General features: G+C 41.7%; 1 long non-coding RNA gene across 1 annotated transcript; it reads right to left on the bottom strand.

Annotated features, from left to right (window-relative positions):
- Positions 1-18,242: 18,242 nt before the first annotated feature.
- Positions 18,243-21,059, bottom strand: LOC308085437. Its single transcript, XR_013933170.1, has 4 exons — positions 20,140-21,059; positions 19,758-19,938; positions 18,713-19,164; positions 18,243-18,445 (listed from the first exon to the last, which is right to left on the bottom strand). It is a non-coding gene; the product is annotated as an uncharacterized lncRNA (long non-coding RNA).
- Positions 21,060-24,251: the final 3,192 nt, after the last annotated feature.

Genomic DNA, 24,251 nt, shown 5'->3' on the forward strand with positions numbered 1-24,251 from the left:
GAGGACACAGTCAAAGACTTATTTTATAGTTGACATGTCAATAGTATTACTATCAGTAGATTTTTTTATTCTTAAACTTTCTAACCACTTCTAGCACATCACTTACACAAACTCCACCAAGGAACATTGAGTTGCTGTTTGTAGGTGAATCAAAATATTTTTGCTCCTCCGTAGGGAGGTCAATTTCCTTAGCCAAATTTGGGCCTACATTTACAAAATACTCATTAAACTCATTAACAATTTCCTCTATATTTTGAATAATTGAAGTGTGTTGGAAAGTCCTTTTTACCAGACGTTTTAATCATGTCATTAAGCACACCCCAGGTAGCCTTAATATTATTTTTTATGCATTTGCAACATCTGATTAGTAGTCTTTTTTTTATGATCTCATAATACAACATAGTTTTTGTACTTGTCCTCCTTATCCTTTGTTCGATGTTTGATAAATTCCCTGTAGAGACTATTTTTCTTAATGCAAGCCTTTTCCAAACCCTTGGTTAGCCATGGTTTCACCCTCTTTTTAGGATTTTGTCTGCACTCCTTCAATGGACAATGTCGGTCGTAATATGACAAAAATGTACCCAATAATGCCTCATTGGTATCCTCTACATAAACCTCCTGCCAATCATGACTCAAAAGGTCTGCCAGTATTGCTTCTGGTGATTTTTTTCTAACCAAATTGTATGTATGCCTATTTACTCTTAATTTTAATGTATTCTTCATTTCTAGCACAGCAAAGACAGGCAAATGATCACTTACATCAGTCACTAATAGTCCACTTATTATCTTCTCATCCATTACAGTTGTAAAATATTGTCAATCAGTGTTGCACTGTCCTTTGTTATTCTGCTTTACAATTAAAGGATAGAAACTCAAACTAAACATATTATCAACAAATTCTTTAGCTTTTGTATGTTCATTAGATTTCATCAAATCAATATTGAAGTCGCCACAAACAAAAATCACCTTATCCTTGCATTTCATATAGTTCAGAAATCTTCTTATTAAATTGATCAATACACGACCCTGGTGTTCTGTAAATGCAACTAATTAATATATTTTTGGATCTTTCAACATTGATTTCAATGGTTACACATTCCATCAAATTGTCAATAACCGTTTCAATAACTTTACACTTAAAATCAGACTCCACAAACAGGGCAACACCCCCTGCCCTTTTGTTGACCCTGTTTTGCCAAAACATTTCATAGCCCTCTAATCCCCCTTGAAGTTCTTTTTCACTTCTCAACCAGGTCTCAGAAATTGCTACCACACTAAACTTCTTTTTAAACTTTTGAAGGTACTTTTTAATTTGTGAGAAAATACTGTAGAGACTCCTATTATTGAAATGAATCACTGAAAACCCCTCCATTTTCACTTTTGAATTGAACTTATTTTCGGAATAATATTCACAATTCAAACAAATCAATGTTCTGGTAGAAGTGGATCTCTGGTCTAACTCATAAAGTTTGTGGTCTTGAAAGTCAAAATACTTTAAATCTGTGTATTCACACATTGTCTCATGTCAGATTTATCACTCACAAACATTGTACAACCCACCCAAAATGCAAAAGAAAACAAAAAGAACTATGACCTTCCCTAGTCCACCACTTTGCCAAAGCATTTGTTATTTTCATTTATATTGATGAAGTTATTTTATGTCTCTGAAGGTTATTACTTTGGCCTGTTCAGTTGTACCATTCAGCCGTATCATTACTTTACAGTTCCTTGTCCAAGTGTCCTTGGCATTTGTTTGTTAGAGCCAAACACACGGTGCATCTGACCGGCGGCCATCTTGCATCTCAAAAAAACTTTTACTTGTAACAGAGTATTTATATAAACTTAAATGATGTTACAATAAAGTTTAAGATTAAGATGAACGTGTACCGTTTTGAGGCTACAGTGTAATAACATGAACAGGTGAATAGACATCATGACGTTTGGGTCTAGTGTTCTTATCATATCTTTAGAGCAAAAAAGGTTCTCAAAAGTGTGGTCTGGGGATCCCCTGGGGTCCTTGAGGGATTTCCAGGGGGTCCACAGCAAACGAGGAACAGTTTAATCACTTTAACCCTATTTTATACTTTGTTTGAAAATAGCCGATCTACAAGCTCACAACGCGTCCCATTACTGGCCATTTTGAGCTTGTAGATCGTCTATTTTCGAAACATTTTGATAAATCTTGAAAACATTTCCCTGGCAGAAAATATTTTCAGGTGGGGGTCTGCAGCCAAATGCATGTCAATTTGGGGGTCCTTGACATGAAAATGTTTGAGAACAACTGCTTTAGAGTTTTCAACAGGTCTGAAATTACAATCTAACCCAAACGGACCCGGTTGAGTTGAAGCCCAAGCCCCATACCCACCCCAGGGGAGAAGTCGCACAGGTAGATGCAGCCGAGCAAGAGGGGCTTGTAGTAGACGGGGAGACGTATGAGGTGGTGGACAGTTTCTGCTACCTGGGAGACATGCTTAACGCTGATGGGGGGGTGGACCTAGCGGTGACCACAAGGGTGAGAAGTGGATGGAAGAAGTTCAGGGAACTCATGCCCTTCCTAACATCCAAGGCCCCATCCCTGAAGATGAAAGGGCAAGTGTACTCAGCCTGCGTCAGAAGTGGCATGACATATGGAAGTGAGACATGGGCCCTGAGGGTGGAGCATGAAGAGAAGCTGAACAGAGCAGAGATGAGGATGATCAGAAGGATGTGCGGTGTATCACTGAGGGAGAGAAAGACCAGTGCAGAGCTGAGACAGAAGATGGGAGTGGAGGCCATAGTGGATGTGGTGAGGAGAGGCAGACTGCAATGGTACGGACACGTTGTAAGGAAGGAGGAGAATGATTGGGTGAAGAAAGTAATGTCGATCAACTTGGAGGGGACAAGACCCAGTGGCCGGCCTAAGAAGACCTGGCAGATGACCGTGTTAGCTGACATGAACGCACTCGGCATCAATCACGAGATGGCCATGGACCGTTCCCGGTGGAAGAAAGCCATAGCGAGAACCCAGTCCAACCCAGCGGAGCCTGGAAAGCGGACTTTAAACAGATGATGATGATGAAAAACATTAAAAAGTGCTTCTGATAAAACCAGCTAACTCCATTGGATCCTCAAATTTTCTGCTAAACCAGCGAAGTCCACCGGAGTTAGCTGGTTTAGCTGACTCCAGGCTCCACCCCCTTTTGACCTCCAACCTCATTGTGAGCTTGGAGGTCAATTCAGCTGTTCTTATCAATGATGAACAAAACCTCCTAACTCCTAACTGAAAAATTAACATTTTGGAGTTAGCTGGTTCCTGACGGACAGCAGAGATATATATATAAATATATCATATATATAAATATATATATATATATATATATATATATATATATATATATATATATATATATATATGTATATGTATATATATATATATATATATATATATATATGTATATGTGTATATATATATATATATATATATATATATATATATATATATATATATATATATATATATATATATATATATATAGAGTCATATAAAAATAATGGCAGATAGTGTAGTGGAGTAGAGAAGTGCCCTTATAATTTACAGACGAAGGTTCAAGTCCAGCTTGGTATAGGAGTAATTTTGTGAAACTGTTGTTTCCGATGTTTTTATGTGTTTAGTTTGTCTAATTATGGTTTAATGTGTTAAACATTGTTGTTTATAAAGAAATACTCTCTTTTTCAATCATAAATCTAAATCTGCAATGTAACTAGTAAATAAAGCTGTGTCTGAGTACTGATGTCTGAGTACTTCTTCCACCATGTTCCATGAAACACAGTTATGTTTAAAGAAACAATTGCTTTTGAATTCATCCTAAGGACTCTGCATTATTTTCCATGTTTACAAAAAAAAAAAAAATATACTGTACTTTTTCTCCACTACAATTATTTGAAAACTTTGGTTACTAGTTAGTTTGTAGATTTTGATTATTATCACAAAACATACATTAACCACTTCAGCCCTATACACATTTTGGCCATTTGAAAATAGCCGATCTACAAGCTCACAATGCGTCGCGATGTGACACATAGTGAGCTTGTAGATCTGCTATTTTCAAAAGATTTGTATACATTTTATACATTTGAAAAGTTGTGAAATGGGACATTGTACATAATGAGTACTTTCTACTTTTGGTACTTTAAGTACATTTTGATACCAATACTTTTGTACGTTACTTAAGTAAATTTGTATTTCCTTACTTTTACTTGTAACAGAGTATTTCTACTTTACTTGCAAAAGCTAAAAAAAAATTCTTATGCTGGAATTGAACCCTGACAACAAGACTGAGAGTCCACTGCCTGGACCATCAGGCCAATGAAACCACACTTTGGGGAGGTGAAATATCTGATAATTAAACCTACCCAACATAGCTGTGATATATATATATATATATATATATATATATATATATATATATATATATATATATATATATATATATATATATACACAAAAACTGTGACTTCTGTGATGATATGGTGATCTTATGTAATGTGATGTGATGTGATGTTATGTTATGTTATGTTATATGAATGTTGCGTTTATACTTTACATAGGAAAGTGATTTATTTTGGAAAGAAGGAAGAAGTTAACTAATGTGAATGTTTATACTGTGACTTGGAAATGAGTAATGGTTATATTTTGGGATTTAGTCATGTGATTTTGATGTTAATTGCCAGTGATTTAAAAATGCCAGTGAGAGTTTGTTCAGTGAAGAACACACATGCAGAATGTTCAGAGGCAGTGTGTGATACTGAACCGTGTTATATCTATTTTGCAGAGAAAGCAAGAAAAATAAAACAAATGTGTAACACCAGTTGGAACCAGCAGCGTATCTTTCTTGGTCCCGTTACATATTTTGGCGAACCAGCCAGGACTGGAGTGATCCAGCCATTGATCCACCATCCAGAGACGAACCTGGATCAGCATCATCATTAAAAGAAGAAGAATGGAGCAACTACGGGATGAAGTAAGCAGAGTACTGCTGGCGTTGGAAAAGCCACAGCTCATCTCCACATGTCAACAGCTAAAGTGCTCAGAGCCATCAGGAGGGTTCGAGAAGGAAGCTCGTCGTGCCCTCATCAGATTGGCTGAGAAGACGCTGGATGAAGTGGAGGATGAAGAGGAGAGCAAGGCGTTTCAGCAGTACTTGCAGCATGTCCTGTCACGGATGAAGTCCCTGCAAAAGAAGGAACCGAGTGAGGCAGAGACTGTACCTAATGAACCGAGTGAATTAGATATTCTGAAAGAGAAATATCTCAAGCTGCAGGAGGAACAGAATGAAGCCCGTCGACTGCTAGAAGAGGAGTTCGTCGTTTTGGAAGGAAGACAACAGCCCATAGAACCAGCGGTGGATACAAGGACAGTAATTATGTCACCACCTTCACTGTCACTGCCTGAAGTGACTCTTAAGGTCCTTACACACCGGGGCGATTTTTTCGTGCGAATAATACGCTTTTTTTAAAAACCTTATAAAGTCAATGCAAGCGTACATGGCGCGAAAAAGCGGAAAAGCGAAGCGAAAAAGCGTCTTTTAATTATTCGGAACGAGTCCGAATTTTGCGTATATTCGCCACATTCGCCGGTGTGTAAGGACCTTTAGAAGGGAATTTCGCATCTGTGGTAGAGCCATATGAAATCCGTTTTAATTTTTTCCCAATTCCGTTTTATTTTTTCCCAGATTCCGTTTTTTCCATTTTAATATTTCCGAATTCTGTATTTTGCTTTTTATGCTCATTTTTACCATAAAAAAAGTGTCTGGTAAGTGGAAATGAATAAATGTCCACAATTTAAGAAGCTATAACAGTCAATTTAATGTTTAAAGTGCTGCAACACATAAATACTGTTCAATTCAATTTGAAATAGAAATAATAAATAATAATATAAAGTTTTTCTGTTATAACAATAACATAAAGTGCTTTTAAGCTTCATTATAAATGAACAACAATAATGCATCAGAAACTATGCAACAATGCAGCAACTTGAACCAAACCAGAAGAATTAAGTACAATCAAAACCTGAATTGTGGAATAAACTGAAACAATAAAACGTGTTTCACATCACAAGTGTTTCTGTTTCCCTGTAGCAGTATAGTAACTCTGACTACTACTACTCAGTTACTACTGCTTATTCCTGTCTGTCCGTTTAACTTGCTTTCCATTCATTCCATCTGTCAGAGACATCTCCATTGAAATACATGATGGTCAGCCTCTTGGTGTTGAGCTCGTGAGTGCCTCTCGCTTGTCTGTAAGGAGAATCTTATACTTGCTGAAACTCCTCTCACAGTCAACTGAGCTGTCTTGGAAGTAGATGTAGGGCACTGCCACTTCTGCAACCTTTGGGAATCTCACACTCATACCCTTCCAGTAATCAGCAAGCGTGACATCAGCTTCCAAGGGCTCCCTGCAGTGCTGGTAGGCAATCCATTGCTCACTGAGCTCAGGTGATGGCTCTGCCATGGCTTTGAGTGCTGTGTAGGCTTCCATCTGCTTCCCCATGGATGGTGCCTGCCTTGGATCAAACACTCTTATGAGCTTGTAGACCTGTTTGGCTGGGTGAAGGTCCCAGTGCTTGGAGAACTTTGTGAAGGCCAAGTGGAAGGCATCATGGAGATTGTCGAGAGTATCCCTCCTCTCTCGAATGCCTGTCTTCTTCAGGAGCTCATCTGTCTTGGCACCAAACCCGCATGTTTTTGCGGTTCCATTCACTAGGTAAGAGCCCAGGTCCTCCATGATGTTGTATGCAGACACTGCTGTGGGTTGGTGGGTTCCTTCCAGGATGGTCAGAGCTGTCATCAGTTTGGAGCAGCCTTCTGCGATGAAGATTAGCTTCACAGTGAGGGCCTTCAACTTTTCCTCTGTTTCCAGCAGGCTGATGATGTTTGTGACTGCTTGGGCGGATGATTTTTCTGCCAACAAAAAATCTTTGTACAGATGAACATGCTCTGCGTGGTACTGCACTGCCTCAAACCAGCTGTTCCATCTGGTGCCCACTGATTCAGGAGGAGCCTTGGTGTGCACAAACTCCTTGTTGACGAGGAAGCTCACCCATCTTCTCTTTCTAGCAGGCTTCCTGCAGAAGACAGATCTCATCGCTGACACAAGTGATGCAGCTTCAGAGAAGTAGTTGTAGTGCTGCCAGGTCTCACCCACCAGATTGATGATATGGCAGAGGCAGGTTACATGGACACTGTTGGGCATCACTCCTTGGAGAATATCCCTGTATCACACACACACACACACACACACACACACACACACACACACACACACACACACACACACACACACACACACACACACACACACACACACACAGTTATTATACATTATTGTATTTGTTTACAGTTGTGTCCAGGGGTTGTTCTTAAAGTCATCAAAGTCTTACAGGCTTAAACAATCAATTGTTAATAAAAGTGGCATTTTTCTCCTTTCATTAAATATAACAAATACAATAACACTTTAACATTTGATTCTTAACATAAACTCCTTGTCCAGTAGCCTACCGGTATGCCTTCAGACAGTAGGCGGCATTGCTGTGACCACTGCCCAGACATCATTCAGGTCCAGATTATTGCTGTGGAAGGAGTGTATGATGGCTTGGGCAACTGTGGAGTGGTTGCATCGCTCCATGAAAATCACATCCACCAGATAGTAGTGGTTTTCAACACCTGCAATGAAAGATAACACAAGCAAAACATAATTATATTTAAGACAAATAATATTGTGACAAAATAAAAACGTCACTCACATTTCAAGTGTAAACAATAGATACAGCTAGGTACTACTAATATGACAATGTCAGTAGCCTAGCTATATCTATTATATTGTGATAATTTAGTAAATTAGTAATGCATAATTTATGCACCTTTAGTTTACTTTATATCATTAAAGTAATGATATAAAGTATATCATATCAAAGTATATCATATATATCATATATATCAAGTATATCATATATCATGTAACTAGGTAACTTTTTCAACAAAACTAAAGTTAAATTGTATATCTTTTGTAAGTATCAAAACACCCACTCCATGAATTTCACCCCCGAAAGCCTTTTATTTATATATTTTCTATTTAACGTTGTCGAGGGGGACTTTTCCGCGAAAATGACGTCATCTGTCCGGAAAACGGAGGCAGAAATGCACCGGTTTCCTGTTTGGCCAGGAACTACTGCACCGGTTTCCTGTTTGGCCAGGAACTACCGCACCGGTTTCCTGTTTGGCCAGGAACTACCGCACCGGTTTCCTGTTTGGCCAGGAACTACCGCGCTAATAACAAAAGGGAAACTCACCGTCTCACGCTGATTTTAAGAGATTGTATCAATGATTTGATCATCGTTATCACACTTTGCATGTGAACAATGCACACTGCAGCATGTAAAATAATGTAGGCTATTTAAACGCTATGTTAATAGGCTGTTAAGTAACTTAAGTAGCTCACCAATGACGATGTTTAGGACGCTGCAGTCCCTGGTATCGGTTGTCTCATCAACAACCACCGCCAACTTCTTCCCACGCAGTTTCTCCAAAACAGAACTTATATGTTGGTCAAACGGGGCAGATGCGTTTGACGAAGGGTTGTTTCGTTCTCGGGCAGCGCTCCTCCCTGCTTGCAGTGTTTCACTAGAAACGGTCGTAGCTTCTTCAGCTTGTTCAAAGGGATGTCGGACTCGGCGCAAACAGCCACAAAGTCTTGAACAAACTCTCGCCTTGCATCTGATGATGAGATACTTGCTGTTATGGTCGTTTGCAGAGCTGGTGTGCTTTGAGAAGCACGGTGTTTTTCCTTGTTCCTTACATGGCTTTTGGAGACTATGTGATCGTCGCACGTATTTTTGCAAGTCCAGTCCACGGTATGTTGACAACATTTACAAAAAAGCTTGTCCCCTGAGGCATAAAAGTCAGTGTACTGATCTGCTCTGTATTTAGCGTTTAGCGTGGAGTTTCGTAACTTTTTTGCAGACGTTAGAGGGGAGGGAGCCGCTCGCTTGGACATGGTTGTGTTGTTGTGTGTTTGTGAGCATTGTGGAAGTGATGTAGGCCTACACGCGGGTACCATTTTATTGTGAAAATCAGAGCACTGTTTCCGCCCAAACAACGTCACTTGTGTAACTTTACACAGCACAACTGCATGGAGCACGCTGGTCAGTTATCTTAACTCACAAAAACACATTGAACATCCTGTTAAACCTTCAAATTAAAACCATTATGACGATGTAAACAACAGCACATGTGTGCTGCGTAGATGCGCGTTCGCGCGCGTGGCTTAAGCTCGCTCCTCCGTCTTCACTTGATTTCTAATGTTCTATTTTCTCCCGAAAACTGAATTTCAGCCCAGATTAGGGCCAATTCTGCAATATTCCGCATTGTTTTCCAATTCCATTTTATTTATTTTTACTAAATTTTTATCCCGCGATTTTTGTAACCCATTTTTTTCACCCAGTGCCAATTTCCTAAGTGATCCTGGGCACTACACCAGCCCTACACCAGTATTACACCTGTCACCCCACAGTAGGGAGGCCAGGGCCGAGCTCATGCTTCCTTCAGGCATGAGAGCCAACTGACCTTCTTGTCACCTGACAGGGGGGAGTTTCCCTGGTTGGACGTAGCGCGTGGAAGGAACACGTTATTCCAACCAGTTCCCTTCCCCTCCATCAGGCGCCCCGGCTGTCATGGGGGAGGCGGTATAGTGACCAGGATTACTACATGTTTTTGTGAGGGTATTAACTACCCTAGGAGACACGGGGAGAACATGCAAACTCCACACAGAGTAGGCCCTTTCGCCAACCCCACCTAGGGTATGGGCGCTGATGACGCGGAGGAGAAGACACGCCCCCAGTGCCCACAGCGTCCCCGGCGGGAATCGAACCCAGGACCTTCTAGCTGTGAGGCGACAGCGCTACCGACTGCGCCACCGTGCCCCTATATGCTCCAATTCCATTTTTATTGGTCATTTCCGAGATTCCGTCCACGATTCCGTTAACATGGATTTCATATGGCTCTAATCTGTGGTCAGATTGGAGAACCAGGCCAAAGAGAGAAAATCTCCTACACCAGCCTAATCAACCAAATAGTCTGGACAACGTAAGGGTCATTTGGAAGCTGAGATAATTGAAGCTGTCACACGTGCAGTGACCCCAGGCCTACATCTGAGGGATATGCTGGAGATCAAAAGAGGCTTGACCCTGCCCAAATTAAAAACTATCCTCACAGGTCACTACAAAGTCGACTCATCTTCAGATCTGCTACACCGACTGATGAACATTACACAAGACCCCAAGGAATCAGCCCAAACGTTCCTGTTCAGAGTGTAGCGGACATGGCGTAATAATTATGGGAAATAATAATGATAATTGTGAAAATATTGAAAATATTTTCTGAAAAATCAAAATATAAATTTTCACCAAAAATTAAGGAATTGTGCAAATTAAGGGATTAATTTGCACCTCAACACAACCATGAAAAAGGCTACGCAAGAATCTTTGACACAGTATGATGCATGGGTTCTGGTTAGGGACTGATTGGAAATATTTGCTTTGAAATCATTTGGAAAAGGACTTCCTTTTAGGTCAAAATAAAGTGTTTATTAAGATAAATCCTATGATAATAAAACGACCAATGAAATGGGGAAAAGAACAATAGATCAATACTTCATAAGATGATGAAACCGGTTAAAATCTCAACAATATACAACATAACAGATCTACAATCTGATCAGATCACATGGCCACATTTTAATATACTAAAGGAGAAGAAGGGATTAAAGTCATAAAGAAAAGAGAAAGATCAATGGTCAAAATAGCTAATCTACCCTCAAAACTACACTCAGTTGCCATACCACATGTGAAATGCATCACGCTCGCCTGTCCATTGGAATGAATGAGAGGAGATCCCATGAGGCTGTGGCTAGCAGGTTTAGCTAGCGTCCAGGCAGAGGCGTCTGTGCTGCTACCTCACTGCGTCACGAAGTCCTCCTCAGTCTCCACTCAACTCGGATTGAGGAGACAGTATGTGTGGCTTTTGGCCCACGTGTTAGAGGGAGCAGGGCAGTTTTCGGCAGGAGCAGGGCATCTGGGTTTGGCTGGACGTAGGCCCGTGGTTCTTCTCGTGGGGAGGACCGGAGGCGTTGGCTAGCATGGATAGCTAGTGTCCGTGCAGTAGCATAGAACAGGGTGTAGACAGGGGGAAGGGACTTCTCGTCGAACCTTCTGTTGTCATCAGGAGAGAGGTGTGGGGGATTTGTCACCCCGGAGAGAGCGGCAGGGGACTCAGGGTCAACCCTCTATCATCAAGGGCGCGGTGGAAGAGAGAGAGAGAGAGGGTCTCCCCATCTCCTTTGTAGGTAGGAGGAGGAGTCCTCCTCCTTGTCACACTGAAGGCGTGTTTGAGGCAGCTGTGTGAGGGGCTACCTCCCTTCCTATTATGAAAAACTAAACTTATCTAAGTAAGTATCTTGGGGGACTGTCTATTAATATATTTGACTGGATATTTGGAATCCCAGTGAATTAAGCATTGTCTAGGTATTAAACATGACCGCATTATGTAAAACAGCAAGCAGTTAAACATTGAAGTCTAATTTACCAGAAAAGCATCACATTTAGAAACACCAAAGTTCATATTTTTGTTGTAGTCCTAGTACAGGACAATAATTATATATTTTAAAGTCATAACACATAACAGGTAAACAGTTTATTCACATTTTGCTTGTTGCTCATTGTTTTGTCTCCGTGAGTCTGTGTGTGACCCTGTGAGCTTGGTGGCGACATTCCAACATGTCGTAAAAGTTTCAGGTTCCCTTTATCTTCTTAGCAAGGCAGAGAGAGAGAGAGAGAGAGAGAGAAAGTCTCTGACGACATTCCATTGGGCAATAAAAGCTTCCCTTTATCTCAAAACATACAGGATGCTTTAGAGCTCTGCGTCCAAAGGGGGAGGGGGGGGGTCTTTTGCGATGGGCCCATGGCCAACCAGTTATGGCTTTATCAAAACCGAAAACCATAGTAATTCGCTTTCTGTGTCCATACCTGGTCCGATATCACTACAAGAGCAATTGAACTGAAGGAGAAGTTAATGTGGAGCTTGAGTAATGAAAATGAGGGTGAGCAGTTTAGTCCCGAACTAATTCAGAGAAAATTCCTCCGCTCTCTTGAAACAGGATTGTATAGTGATGCGGTGAAATTCCAGATTAAGCCTTACCTTAGCAGCCCTAGTGTGACAGATGAAGATTTAATAGAGCGAATAAAGCAAAAACTAAAGAAAACAGTTATGAGCAAGGCCCCTAGACTCAGTGAAATCCATACAGAGGTGTCCCCCCATGCACCTCAACCCCCTTTCAGGAGAGAAACAGAGCCACCAGATGATCACAGAGACCCCACTAACACCGCTGAGTTCAGAGCCAAAAGTAAGAAAAGTCAGGGGCGCAGCACAGAGCAGGATTCCAGCACCAGTCACCTCATAGAAGGACTCAGAGCAGAGCTGTTGGAAATGAAAAAACTAGTTCTGGAAACTGCAGAGGCTAACAGAAAGACTCAAACAGACAGAACTTCAGCCTACGCCAGGAACCGACCAAGAGGATGCAGAGCCTGTCAGGAAGCTCAGATTGGAGAGTCATGCAGACACTGCTTCAAGTGTGGCCACGAGGGGCACCTCTCCAGAGGATGTCGCCAAGGCAGAGAACAGCAGGGAAACGAGAGAGGGCTGCTGAGTCGGGACTCTCAGTAGCCCATGGACATGAGACCCCACTTAGTCCCACTGAGCAGACAGCTGTCACCCAAGTAACTTCCCCGTTCCAGAGCCCCGCCAACTATCTTGCACCCCGACGTCAAGCCAAACTCCTAGACCTCCTAGGTAAGAGATGTATGGTCCATTGTCAGTTAGACGGGGTTCCTGTAGAAGCATTATGGGACACGGGTGCGCAGTCTAGTCTTATTAATGAGGAATGGAGGAAGGTGAATTTACCTCATCGTGTGGTGAGACCTATTAGTGAACTGTTGGAGGCAGACAGAGTAATTGGACTTGCAGCAAACCAAACTGAGATACCTTTCCTGGGCTGGGTGGAGGTGGAGTTTAGACTAGGCAAAGATGTAGACCATGTAGAGCCACTTTTAGTCCCCACCCTAGTGTCAAGTGACCCAAATGTTGCAGAGCAGCCCATAATTGGCTTTAATGTAATAGAGGCAGTGCTAAATGGGGAGATGATGTCAGAGGCAAGGTCAGCGACCATTCTCCAAGTGAGTAAGGCATTCTCTGTGACTTTCAGAGCAGCAAAGTCAGTGCTCAGGCTCGTGCAGTCCCCAGAGATAAGTGAAGAAGTGGGAATTGTGCATACAGGGAAGAAGAGGGTTCACTTAGCAGCCGGACAAATCAGCATTGTCTATGTCAAAGCTAGTAGTGGAGAACAGTTTCAAGGTCAAAACCTCTTACTTGTCCCTTGTGAAGAGCCCACACTACCTGAGGGGATTATCATTGAAGAGGGGTTAGTCAGTATCCCCACAGACAGGTCAATGTATGTGCCGGTCCCCATTGCAAATGTCAGCAAGCAGGCCATGACTTTAGATAAACGCACAGTTCTGGGTCACCTCCAAATAGTCAAGACTGCCTATCCAGTTAGAGTGGAACAGATAGAAAGTGATGTCAACAATAAAGAGGGAGGAAGGGAGGACAGTAAACAGAGTGACACTAAACAGACAGGAGCAGACAGGTGAACAGAAAAGGGACACCACTTGCAACCAACCAAAAACACCGAAACCAAGTCAGTGGGATCCCCCTGTCAATCATTCCCACCTAACTGATGAACAGAGAGGATTAGTGAGACAGTTACTGAGAGAGGAGTGTCATGCATTTGCCTACAACGAAGATGACATAGGGAGTATCCCCTCCCTGAAACTACACATTAGTCTTCAGGACCCCACTCCAGTAAAGAGAACGTACATGTCAGTCCCCAAACCACTGCATAACGAGGTCAAAGAATATATACAGGACTTGCTGAATCGTGGTTGGATAGTCCAGTCAAGATCCCCATACGCATCACCAGTGGTGTGTGTGAGGAAGAAAGATGGGACAATGAGGCCGTTTCTCAATACCCGAACTTGGGAAGCATGGACTTGCGTCCTTGGAAGTTCAGACTTGCAAGTTCGCCTCGGAAGTAGGAACTTCCGAGGACGGGAGGACGGGAGGACGGGAGTACGGTAGTTGGAACGGCAGCGTACTTCCGAGGACGGGAGGACGGGAGAACGGGAGTACGGTAGTTGGAACGGCAGCGTACTCGATGACGTCACCATCTCGTTATTTTTGTACAACGGAGTATAAAATAAGTTTAATGTGCTGTTTACAACAAAACATTCTATAAAAAATAAAATTTAAATAAAACAACACTGCCTCTTTTCGTTTTTAAAAGAGAAATACATGTTAATATCCCATTTACTGTTATATTTTTTAAAAAGCGTATAGAAATATGCATGAAGGCCTATACAGGGGTTTTCAACCGGTGGTCCGCGGACCACTGGTGGTCCGCAAAGGTATTGCAGGTGGTCCCTGCCCATGCATAAAAAAATTTCAAAATAAACGTTTCTTAAAAAACGTTTTATTTATTTTATTTTTTTTACTTTTAATAACTTACAGGAGTTCTTACTGTATTGTGTGTGTGATATGAAATGTGAGCTTACCATAATCACAGTAATCCTTAATCATATTCCATCATATTCAAACAAAATCACTGTATTTTATTATTAGATATTATATTGATATAATAAGAAAGACAAGCATTTTAAAAGTGAGAACGGGACAAAAATGGACCAGAAGCGTGTTGTAGTTGCTGCTGTGGCTGTAGGCATGCTGCATTTAGAGGCTGAAGAGGAGGCTGCCCAGTGGAGGAGGAGAATCCGTGCAAGGAGAGCCAGGATGGAGCTGAGGAGGCAGAGGAGAGATGCCATGTTGGCCTGCCTCTCTAGTGTTGTAAGTTTATCTAACTAGGCAATTTTTTGTATTGGATCATGCTTTGTGTTAGTAGTTAGCCTAGACTTCACAGTTTACTTGGTAAGCATAAATAAAACACAAATAAGTGTGAATAAAGTACCTGTACTGTACCTCATCTGTGTGACATTGTATATCATTAGTCAAAACCAGAATATCCCATGAGTCATGTCTATGAAGGCTAGCTTTATGTATGGTGAAACATAAACCTTTATATAAACTGTGGGACACGTCATTAGTGAAAAGCACTATATTTCATATAAGGCTACAGTGGCTTTCTGGTCTGATAATTCTGCAAGATTTCAGCAATTCAAGAGATGTGGTGTAGACAGAAATAGGTCCAAGTACAGTTGCAACTCTGGTCTTCATTACATAATAATGTAATAATGTAGGTTTGGGTGATATGGACCTTGATATTTTGATGTTATGGTGAAATCACTATGAGATTTTAAAAAAGTAAAATAATCAGTTATGCCAATATAGGCAATATTTTCAAAACTTTTCCAAAGTATTTAGCCCCAATTCCAGGTGTATAGCAATGGTGCAATAATCTTAAAAGGGCAAGATCACTTTAATAATAATAATAATAATAATAATACATCAGACTTATATAGCGCTTTTCTAGTACCCAAAGTCGCTTTACAAAACAGTTTAAAAACAATTTTATTAGGAGAAAAAGAAGATGTTAAAAGGCTAAAAACAAAAGGCTAAGGCTTAGAGGAAGAAAGTGAGATTTGGTTTGGGTTAAGCAGGGAAAGCGAGTCTAAAAAGGTGGGTTTTGAACACGGCAAGAGTGGGGGCGGCTTTGATGTGAGGTGGGAGTGGGTTCCAACCTCTACTTTGGTAGAGGTTTGGGTTGTGTAGTTACCTGTCCAAGGTGGACAAGAAATCAAAAATAATTGCTCCATTGATTAGAAATTGAGAATTCAAAATATGCTCCTCATTGACACTGTACAGTGAAACAGTTCTTAAAGTCACTCTTTTAGCACTAACAAGGCTGATTCAGACAATATAGATCACCAAACACAGTACTGTTTTTTTTTTTATATAAAAATATCAACTTCCTGTTGATTAACTATTTTTATTAAGAAGAAAACCCGGACTGGATCTGGATCATTGTCTGAATCAGTTTGTTTCTTTATGTGCTAAAAGAGTGACTTTGAGAGCTGTTTCACTGTACAATGTAAGTCAATGTGGAGCATATTTTGAATTATCAATTTCTAATCAAGGGAGCAATTTTTTTTTTCTTCTTGACTACCTTTGGAGTTACATCATGGCAAGGTAACTACACAACCCCAACCCCTACCAAAGTGGTCTTGCCCTTTAAACATGTGTGCTATCAATGCCACTGCCTAGATAGACTCCAGCAAAGGTGTCACGTGACAAAAGGAACAGATCTACAAGGCAACAATGTATGACGCAACGCGTTAGCTTGTAGATCTACTATTTTTGTCACATGACATCCTGTGTACATTAGGTGGCACGTATTTCAAGTAATGCTAGACATGTTTTGGGACAATAGACAATGCAAATTAGATCCAAGCATTAAAAAAAATCAGTTAACCCATTAAGACCGGGAAAGCATCTGTGTGTCATTTTAAGATTTCTTTGGCTATTCAAAAATAGCAGACATACAAGCTCACTATGAGCTGGTCTACTGTATCTGATATTTTTTTGAAAAATCGTGGAAGATTTGTGCACAACAAAACTTGTATATATATATGTTTTAAAGCAAACATTTTAAACTCCGATCTGTGCTTCTGGGTGGTCCCTGGAACAACATTTAGAGATGGGGGTTCGCGGCTAAATACATATCATTTTGTGGGCCCTTGACATGGCAAAGTTGGAGTACCACTTATACAACATACTGTTAGGATTTAGAAAACATTTGGCCGCGGACCCCCATCTCAAAACGTTTTATTCCAGGGACCCCCACAGAAGCAATGATTTTAAAAAAAATAAAAAAATAAATGATGTGCACAAATGTCCCAGAGTTTAAAAAAAAATGCAGATCTACAAGCTCATAGCGTGGCACAGTGCCGCACTATGAGCTTGTATATCTGCCATTTTGTGACATGATGTTCTTTTTTTTACAGGACCAACCCACAGTGCGCTATGCGCAATTGAATGAGCATGTCCCCTTCCTCAGTCCCCTGTACTTCGCCGGTGGCGACACAAAACCAGCCCTACGGCTATCCAGGTTGAGTGTGACCATGCTCATCCATATGCTGCCCCGGGAGAAGGACCACGGATGGAGCCATGAAATTGAGGTGCTGGTGACACTTTACTGGCTGGCCTGTGGGGCGTCCTACAGGATGACACGAGACGCCTTCGGGATGCCAATCTCCACCATCTGCAGGACGGTCCACAAGGTCTTGGGAGGAAATGATGACAGAGCTCCTCCACAGAGTGATTCATTTCCCCAGACCCGAGGACATGGAGGAGGTGGGGGCCGAGTTTCGCTGGCTAGCTGGACATCCGGTATTCCGCCATGCTGCCGGTGCCATCGACGGTTGCCACGTCCGAATCGTCCCCCCTAGACTGCCACAAAAAAAGTGCTACATTAACAGGAAGCTTTTCCCCTCACTGGTCCTGCAGGGTATCTGTGATGCGAATGGCAGGTTCCTGTTTACATTGGCCAACCAGGTACTGTACATGATGCCCTTGTCACGCGTCACTCTTTTAGCACATAAACGAACAAAGCTGATTCAGACAATATAGAACATCACCAAAGCCAGTACTGTTTGTATTTTTAGTGCAAATCGAAACTTCCTGTTGATTTTACTATTTTTAATAAGAACAAAACCGTCAAGTCTAGGCTAATTACTAACACAAAGCATTATCCAATACAAAAATTGCCTAGTTAGATAAACTTACAACACTAGAGAGGCAGGCCAACATGGCATCTCAACAAGACGGCAATCCGCAGTCTTCAACTAGTAAAACCAACAGGAAGTTAACATTTTTATTAGAATAAACAAAACAGTACTGGGTTTGGTGATGTTCTATATCGTCTGAATCAGCGTTGTTTACATTCGTTTATGTGCTAATAATAATGTCAATGTTTATGTACAATGTAAGTCAATGAGGAGCATATTTAGAATGATACATTTCTAATCAATGGAGCGATGGATACGTTAAATAGACTCCAGTAAAGGTGTCACGTGACAAAAAGAACAGATCTACAAGCTAACAACATATCACGGTGCATTTTAATTTTGGTCACTTTTACCTCACCGAAGCCTCGCCGGTCTACTCCACGTCCTGAGCTTCCTTGTGGGCAGGGGGTGGAGCCGGGAGGAAGCCTCGCCGCTCTGTTCCAGGTCCTCAGCTTCCTCGCGGCCAGGGGGGTGGGGGATGGCACTGAGAGGGACTTGTCTGGGAACGGTATTGCGCCATGCTGCCGGTGCCATAGACGGGTGCCACGTCCGAATGGTCCCCCCCTACATCAACAGAAAGCTTTTGCCCTCACTGGTGCTGCAGGGTATCTGTGTTGGAGCGATTATTTTTGATTTCTTGTCCACCTTTGGAGTTACATCATGGCACGTTAACTACACAACCCTAGCCTCTACCAAAGTGGTATTGACCTTTAAACATGTGTGCTATCAATGCCTCTGCCTAGATAGACTACAGTAAAGGTGTCACCTGACAAAAAGAACAGATCTACAAGCTAACATATCACAGTGCATTTTCATTTTGGTCACTTTTACCTGGCCGAAGCCTCGCCGGTCTTCTCCAGGTCCTCAGCTTCATTGCGGGCAGGGGGGGGGGGGGGGCGGGAGGAAGCTTCCCCGGTCTTTTCCAGGTCATCAGCTTCCTCCCGGCCGGGGTGCAGTAATTAGAACCCTATTTTCAGGAGCATAAAGACCCACCAACAGGCAAAGGGATAGAGCCCGGTGGTGCCACAGCTGCAGGTGGCGTGGTGCGCTTAGCGACCTCTAGCCCTTCTTCGAAAGCAGAGGAAGCCAGGGAAAGCCAGCCACGACCTAAGAAAAAAAAATGAAGATATGCTGGATTTGTTTCGGGAGGAAGCCTCGCCGGTCTGTTCCAGGTCCTCAGCTTCCTCGCGGCCAGGAGGGTGGGGGCGGGAGGAAGCTTCCCCGGTCTTTTCCAGGTCATCAGCTTCCTCCCGGCCGGGGTGGGGCGGCTCTCCACTGGATTCCTGACAAGAAAAAATATACGATAATTTAAAGCAATCTGCTTGTGTTCAAATATGTGTATCAAATATAATTTTATTCCAAGGCAACGTCTCTCTTCCATGGTTAGAGAGGGAGAGAGCGCAAGATTGCATTGGGGATAATGGCTTGTGCAGTCTTCTCTTAATCTGTTCTTTTTGTCACGTCCGATATACATTTAGGCTGCAATCACACAGCCTGTTTGGCGAAAAACTAACTTATGTTACATGTTTTGTGTAATGTACATGTTTTGGAAAATGTTTTTTATCAACAAAATCAATAGCCAAAAACAATGCATAGCCAAATATTTTTCCACGACCCTTGATAAATTCAAAACCTTTTCCAGGACTGGAAAAGGTTTTTTCTAATTATGAAATATTTCAGGGAATTTCATGACTGTGGGGACCCTGTACATTAGGCTGCACGTATTTCAAGTAATGCTAGGCATGTTTTGGGACAAAACATGAAATCAATAGCCAATGCAAATTGTATCCAAACATTTTCTAAAACATTCAGATTAAGACTGTCATTTTAAGATTTATTTGGCTATTCAAAACATTAACATTAACATTCAACATACATTGGCCAACCAGGTACTGTACATGATGCCCTTGTCATGCGGCGATCACGCTTCTACAAGCAGGCCCTGTATCCACCAGCAAGGTACTTCCTGTTGGGTGATGGAGGCTATCCGTGCTTGCAGCACCCTGTGGCTCTTATGACTCCATACCGCAAGCCTTTGGCAGGTAAGAACGCTCTTCCTGTGTCATAAGAAACACACACACACACACACACACACACACACACACACACACACACACACACACACACACACACAGAGAGAGTACTTTGGTGACTTTGAAATACACAATAGATTTACAAAGTACATTTGAATTCACAGGCCAAGTTCAAGCACGGTACAACCGGCACCACACCAAAGGACGCAACATCGTAGAGCGTACCTTTGGGATGCTGAAGGCACGGTGGCGCTCGATCTTCCTTCGGGCCCTGGAGATCAGGCCCATCTTTGCCCCAAAGGTGATCGCCGCATGCTGCATACTCCACAACATTTGCAAGGCAGCAGGGGATATCCTGGACGAGGAGGAGGAGCAGGAGGATGGCCCGGGCCCAGTTGAGGAGGATGGCGCAGACGGCGCTGAGAGGGAACTGTCTGGGAACGGTCTCCGAGAGAGGCTTGCTGATGAAATCAGTGCTCCTGATGAACTGGATGCATGGCTGGGAGACCATGATTACATGTAGAGCAGAGGTCTTCAACGGTGGTCCAGGACCCCTAGGGGGTCCTCAGAGTTACTACAGGGGGGTCCACCAAATCTTTGTGTGATAGGAACTTTTTTTTTACATTATCCACTTGAACCCTAGCATCCCTATTCTGAGAGGAACATTAGCCGGAAATAGCAGATCTGCTATTTTCAGCAGAGAGGTTTGGTGTAGGGGGGAGCAGACCAAGTACAGAGCGCAAGGTCAAGTTTACTAAGTATTGATGGTTCAAGTGGTTAAATATATGAAAATACACATTAACATGAATCTAGCACAACACTACACAATGATAGTGCTGTCAAACAAGTCCATGGATCTATCTATGAAATCTATGAAAAGGTTTAATCTGCAACATATGTAGTAGGGGGTCCCTGCTTCATCTCTCTCTCAGCTATAGGGGTCCTTGGCCTGAAAAACATTGAAGACCCCTGATCTACAGACAGAGGAAGGTTTGTGTACAGCAGGGGTGTTCAACAGGGGGTCCGGAACCTCTAGGGGGTTCTTAGAGTTACTAAAGAGGGTCCGCCAACTCTTTGTTTGATGGGGAACAAGCTTATAGATCTGCTATTGTTCCGAACAATAGCCGAAAATAGCAGATCTATAAGCTCACAACACCGCGAAGAATTGCTGTAGAGGGAAAAAGAGCAGACTAAGTACAGAGGCCAACGGTCAAGTTGACTAAGCATTCATAGTACAAGTTGCATCATTTCATTTCATATAATTAGATTGTAAATAGTTGTGTATATATATATATATATATATATATATATATTTATATATATGTTGTATTATATTAATTTCATGCAATGGTGTCTTTTCTGTTTTGTTGTAAATCAAATTAAATAATATAATTTACTTTCAAGAATGTGTTAAAATGTAATTACTTGTACAACAATTGACAAATGAAACAAATCCCTGGGAAGTGAACAAAATAGACAACATATATTACATATTAACGGTACACTACCCAGGGGGGTAGTTTTTTTTTTGGGGGGGGGGGGGTCCCCAGATGAACAGCTTAATCCATTAAGACCTGAGGCTTTTCTGAAAAACTTATGTTGCTATATCAGTGGTGCTCAAACTTCGTTCCAACTTTTTTGTTCCAGGGACCCCGAGAAGCAAAGATTTTAGTTAAACATTTATATGTGTTCAAATATTTGCATACATTTTCAAAATTCTTTCAAAAATAGCAGATCTACAAGCTCAAAGTGCGGCAAAAAGTGACACGCTGTGAGCTTGAACATCTGCCATTTGTGAATAGCCAAAGTATCAAATATGGTTTAAGTGGTAAAAAGACTGATGCAAATGACACAGATACTTTCCCAGTTTTAATGGGTTAAAGTGCAACATTGTTTGCTCACTCCGAAGTAAACAAACCAACACACAGTATAAGTACACAGGGTATCTGCACATTTCTTAAAGGAACTACTAGACCTTTAAATACCCCTTAAATAAACTAATAAGAACACCATTACTACGCCAAAAGTAAACATCAAACTGAACTATAAGAAATGGTCCAACATTGGCCAAATATTGACCTACGAAAGAGGCAAATATTGTGAAAATAGCTGATCTACAAGCTCACAACGCCTCGCAATACGACGCGCTGTGAGCGTAGTTCGGCTATTTTCACAATATTTATCTGTGGAACCAAGTCCAACTAAATGTAATGCCTGAACTCGTACAATTCCAAGTGCTTGTCATGGTGGGGGGGGTGGGGGTGGGGGTGGGGGGCAGTTCAAATATGATTATTTCACTACATTTTGTCCACCAGTTTCTCAAACAGAGCCAGATATCTCTCTGAGCGCTGTGTGGCTGCCCTTTCCCTCTCCTCTTCTCTTCTCAAGTCCTCCCTGTGTTTCTCCTCTTCTCTCTCGGACTGCTCTCGCAAGAAATCCAGCAAATCTTCATTTTTTTCTGGCTGGCTCTCCCTGGCTTCCTCTGTTTCTGATAGGCTAGAGGTCGCTAAGCGGACCACGCCACCTGAAGTGGCAGTGATATTGGATGCAACCACCAGGGGGGCATTAATTGAGTGCTGCCCCCCGAGAGCAGCATCCATCTGACTGTACCACTTCCAGGTGGCAGCTGTGGCATCACCGGGCTCTACCCCTTTCCCAGATGGTGGATCTTTATGCTCCTGGAAATAGGGTTCTAATTACTACACTGTGAAACTGACTATTCACATTCCCAAGTAACACTTTCACTCAAGGAATGCTGCGTCTTTGCAGATGTTCAGATTACCTTGTAGCGATCTTTGAGATTATTCCACTTCTTGCCTGCCTGTTTGCCTGTCATGGACAGGCCTGAAGTCTTAACAAATTCCCTGAGAAAACAACAATACTGACTCACTTCCACTACAATAATAAGAAATCATTAAAGATGGACACTGCCCAAATCTGACACCAACCACTGCCCAGATATATAGGAAATGCTAGAAGCACTCAATACTCACTCCCATCCAGATTTAAACGTGTTTTTCTTCCCAGTGAAGTACCGGTCATTGGTCCCCCGCCAGGTAATGAGGGCCTGGGTTTCCACATCTGTCCCTTGAATAATATTGTAATGCTGTATGTTAGTTTAAATGCACATTGGTAGCAATTGTTCAATAATAATTACATGCAAATTTGATCAAAAGAACACAAAAGAGGCAGTTAAGTACCACTTTAAAGTTGGATACTAATAGGTTAAATGGACTAATTTACTAATAAAGTTGAACTATAAAGTTATGAATCCTAACTTTGCACTCAGTCAAACCAATTTGCCCAACTGAGACAAAAGACCAGTGGTCAAAGCAACAAAGTACATTTACTCAAGTACTGTACCGTGCAATCTTTAGGTATTTATACTTTACTTGAGTATTTCCAATTTCCAATACTCCACTACTTCTACTCCAAATCTACTCCATTACAATTATTAGAAAACTTCAGTTACTAGTTACTTTGTAGATTTAGATTATTATTACAAAACATACATTAACCACTTGAGCCATATCTACATTTCGCCCATTAGAAAATAGCCGATCTACAAGCTCACTTATAGGACTTGTAGGTCTGCTATTTTCAAAAGATTTCTAGACATTTTATACATTAGAAAACTTGTGAAATGGGACATTCTGCATAAGGATTACTTTCAACTTTTGGTATTTAAGTACATTTTTATACCAATACTTTTGTACTTTTACTCAAGTAATTTTTTAATTCCGGACTTTTGCTTGTAACAGAGTATTTCTACATTGCAGTATTGTTACTTTTACTCAAGTAAAAAATGTGAGTACTTTTTCCACAACTGATAAACAAATGCATATTTCTCTGGATGAAGTCCTCTTGCTTGGTGAAAAGTCTCGTTGACAGCTCAGTGCAGAATTAACTCCCTGGACGCATACCTTCAATTGAAGTAAAATAACGTTAATACTACTCGCATAAACACATATCAAACATTAGTCAGAGGCAGTTCTATCTCCCCAAAATTGGCTGAGACTATAGAAGTCCAATAAATATATCCACAACTAATTAGATCTCATTTGAACCACTACAAAGAAGACCCAGCTGAACCAGCGGACACTTTCAAAAGTACTGGCCGCAAATAAGGCTTTTTAGGCGGGGTACAGTGGTCTGACGGGCCGGTCATCTGCGGCAGGGTTAACAGCGGCTAGCCGGCTACACAAACGTCCGAAAGTTCGGTGCACAAATCAGCCACAGATTTGAAGTTAATTAACAACATTCAAGCCTAAAATTAATCTTAAAATTACATTCTGTGGCAAAACAAAAAAATAATTCGGACATTTCTTACCGCGGTC

The sequence above is a fragment of the Gymnoscopelus braueri genome (assembly GCF_963280865.1).
Source record: "Gymnoscopelus braueri genome assembly, chromosome: 5".
NCBI lineage: Eukaryota > Metazoa > Chordata > Actinopteri > Myctophiformes > Myctophidae > Gymnoscopelus > Gymnoscopelus braueri.